We start from the raw sequence: 3,985 nt of genomic DNA, 5'->3' as shown, positions 1-3,985 counted from the left end.
CTTTCAATCTTTAAAAATTTGTTTGAGTCTTTTCAAATAGTGTGAATAAGTCTTCATTTCAATTCTATGTCAGAATCCATTTCAAAAATTGCATTTAAAGTCATTTCGAGTCAATTTTGCCCCTAGGGGCATTTTAGTCTTTTCATGTGTTAAAACCCTGTTTAAATTCTAAAAATTGTCTCTGAGCCTTTTATTTTGCTTGTATGAATTCTTGCTTTAATCCCTTGTTAAGAAATCATTTTAAAATTGCATCTGAGTCATTTTTAGTCGTTTTAGTCCCTAGGGGCGTTTTGGTCATTTCACATAAGGTCTCTTATCTGCTTTGTTGTTTTTAATCGTCTCGCTTTACGTTAATTTCCATTTTACTTTTTCAATTCAATTTTAGTTTTAATTTTCATTTCGGTCCTTGTACTTTTGTTATTTACATTTTAATCCCTTTTTAAGTTTGTTAGAGTCCAAGTGCCATGTGTCCAAATGCTATTGGTCCTTAAGAGTTTGTTACAAGTCTAGTGCCACATGTCTCTATCCTATTGGTCCAAGGCCAATGACTTAGCCTATAAATTGGTCAAAGGGTCAATTAATCATTTCACCAATCATTTTTTGCAAATTCCAAAAAAAATCACAAACTTTTCCTCCCATTTTTTCCTCCTTCTTCTCTCACGTGACTCTCTTCTTCTCCTCCATAACTAACTTTTCCAACCACCACTTCACCACCACAACAAACTCTCTCCACCCTCCAAACCACCCTAACCACTTTTTCTCCACCACTTCCACCACCACAACCAACTTTCAACCACCACAACAAACTTTCTCCTCCACCCTAACTAACTCCTCTAACTTCCATAACCACCATAAACAACCACAAAACCATTACAACTTCATCTTCAACCTTCACCAATTCTCCATAACCAAACCTTCAACTTCCATCTTCATCTTCAACAATCAAAAGCTTCAATCAATTCACAAAATCACATCATGTTGGACGCAAGTCACAGGGAGTAGGATTCAAATTCGGATCAAAGAAGGAAGAAAGCCGAAGCAAGAACGCAAGATACAAGGATTGAAAAGATCCAAGAACATTTGAGAAGGCGCAAGGACGAAGCAAAGTGAAGCTCCTCGTCGCAGTTTTTCAATCCTCCAATTTCGGCTCAGGTTTGAATTCGTCCTTCTCTGTTTGTGTTGAAATCAAGATGTTAATTGAAGCTTTGTGCCATTGTTTCGATGGATTTGTCCAATACCCATGCGTGTATGCTCTTCTTCATGGCTTTTCCAATTGGATTTGATTTTGAACCCTTATACATGGATTTGTTTGAACCTGATTGTGATTATTTGGCATGAGTGTAAAACGATTTTGGAAATAAAAATGAAAGAAGAAAAGAATGAATGGAACAATGGAGAAGAAGGGAGTATGCGCAGGTTTTATGAAGAAGAAAGGGTCCAGTTTCTTTGACCCATGATCCATGTCCATTAACCCGCTCCAGCTCAACCCAAGCCCAACGTTTTTTTGTTTCTTTTTCCAGTTTTGCTATATCCACCTCCCTTTTCCTGCGTGTGTGTGTTATATTTTGCTAATTGCACCCCTGCATGTTCAAAAAGTTCTTTAAAAATTCCTAAAAAATTCCTATAATTTTCTTTGTACTTTTTGATCAATTTTGACATATTACATGTCAAGATTGATCAAGAAATACCGGAGAATTATTTTTTTGCTTGTGTTTAAATTGTTTCTTTTAATTTTTGTTGAAAAACTTTGTTAAAAACTTGTAAAAATTTAGGTGAGCTTTATTGCAATAATGTTGATTGATTTAGGATTGTTTCTTATGAATTTTGAGTGCTGGAAATTGATGGAGGATCACATGTGGGTTTGTGTGTGATTTGTGTTGTGTTTTGGTCATTACTTTGTGAAGCTTTTTGCACATTTTAGCTCCAACGTTTGGCTCATGATAATTGGTACTTGATGGGTGATCTTAGGGTGTTATTTGTTGCATAATATGTAGTATTTGGTGCTGTTTTGAATGGGTGATAATTGGTTGCTTAGTTAGCAAGTTATTTGTTATTTTGATATGCGAATTGGTGCAAAAATAGGCCTAATTTTATATCATGATTCCTTGGCTTATAATTTTCTTGTAACTCTCATATTAGGGCTGACCCCAAAACTCTTTGAAAAATGTTATAATGTGAGGGTTATAGGTCTCTTGTTTGCTTGGGATTTTGGTATTTTGTTAGGTGTATTTTGTCACCTTTTCTTGCCATTTTTGTTATGTTATCATGCCTTATTTCTTTGCCAATTTTCTACTATCCTATGCCTATTATTACTAACCCTTTCATTTCATGTCTCATACATTTCATAAGCATTCCACACTTCATCTTCTTCTCCATCTTATTTCTTGCACTTTAAGTTTCAATTTCATGCAAAAATTAGAATGTAAAGATTTAGGAGTTCTTGTAATATTTTACTTTCATGTCATTTAAAATTCTTGCAAGACCATAGAATGTATCTAGGCCAATGATGTAATAAGGACTATGAACTCTAATGATGTACACCGACACAAGCACCGACACATGCACACACCTCACTTTAGATATATAGCTAGAATATGCATGTTTAGATGTATGTTTAGGATTGTATGTTTAGATGAATGCCTAGGGTTTATACTTAGAAAAATCAATTTTCCAAAAAAACTTGAACAAACTTCACTCAAACCATTTTCAAAATAAACCTTGGGATCAAAATCCCATTGAATTTTCCTTTTCCATTTTCTTAATCAAATTTTAATGAATCTTAACCATACTTAGACCACATTTTGCAAATAACTAATCCCACCTCACATTTTTTTACAATCTCATGCCCTTGAGGCCTCTCCTTCTCATTCTTCAAATTCCAATTTTCAAACTTAAAATCAACCAACAAAAAACAAAAACATCTTTGGAAGAGAACTACGGTGGATTTGATCCCTTAAACGGGTACGTAGGCAAGGAACAAAATTCCTTCAATTCAACTAAAATAAAAATTCAAAAACATTCTTCTCCCTCCAATTCTTCACTTAGAACATTCTTAGGTTTAATAAACACTTTCAAAATAGCATTTAAAAATAAAGCGCGCGCGTAGAAATTAAAGACGGTTCCTATAGGATACTATAGTCGTTATGGGTGCCTAACACCTTCCCGTAGCGAAAACTACTCCCGGACCTCGATTCTCAAGGGTTTTGCTTACTTTTTCCCTTCCCAAGAAAAAATAAGATATCACCGGTTTAAAAGGTTCAAACGTAATCAATGTTTGACACCCGAAAATCCAAGATAAAACAGGTTGAAGTTCAAAGTCGAGGAGTCATGGGTGGACACGACGTCCGGTGAAACTAGGGCTTTAGGAAATAGTAACCGGGTTCTAAAAAGGTTCCCAAGTTGCAACCTCTCCGACGTATATCATGGTGTCACGAGACAACACTCGCTCCATGATTACCCGTGGAAGGTCTAACTTGAGTGTAGTATCGCGTGACGACTAAAACTCGAGACAACACTCGGTTTAGCCTCCGCACTACATCCTAGAAAGATGGCCATGGATGGGTTTGGTTATCTACGGTTCATAGCATCATAAAACAATTAGAAGTAAAGTGCCTAAACGCGACAACACGCGCCGACAACATCACCCCCAAAATGCCTCAGCTATGTGGGATTGATCGCATAATCCAAAACACGAGGCAACCCCCGGAATGAATTGTCGATTATATCCCTCCTAAATCCTAAGTTCACTCAGCCCGGGTGCAGGACTTTTGATATTCTCACCCCACACGTTTGCAAGAAATTAAACATTTATTCACATAAGAAAACAAAAAGAAGCAAGTAAAAACGAAGCGCAAGCGTGGAAATAAAGACTAGGCGTAACTCTCGAATCTCCCCAGTGGAGTCTCCAGCTGTTTTATCTTGGTTTTCGGGTGTCAAACATTGATTGCGTTTGAACCTTTTTAACCGGTGATATCTTATTTTTTCT

The sequence above is a fragment of the Medicago sativa genome, chromosome 6, assembly GCF_051527215.1.
Source record: "Medicago sativa cultivar Bolivia chromosome 6, Bolivia_mono, whole genome shotgun sequence".
NCBI lineage: Eukaryota > Viridiplantae > Streptophyta > Magnoliopsida > Fabales > Fabaceae > Medicago > Medicago sativa.
The sequence above is the reverse complement of the archived record's forward strand: the minus strand, read 5'-3'. Positions refer to the sequence as shown.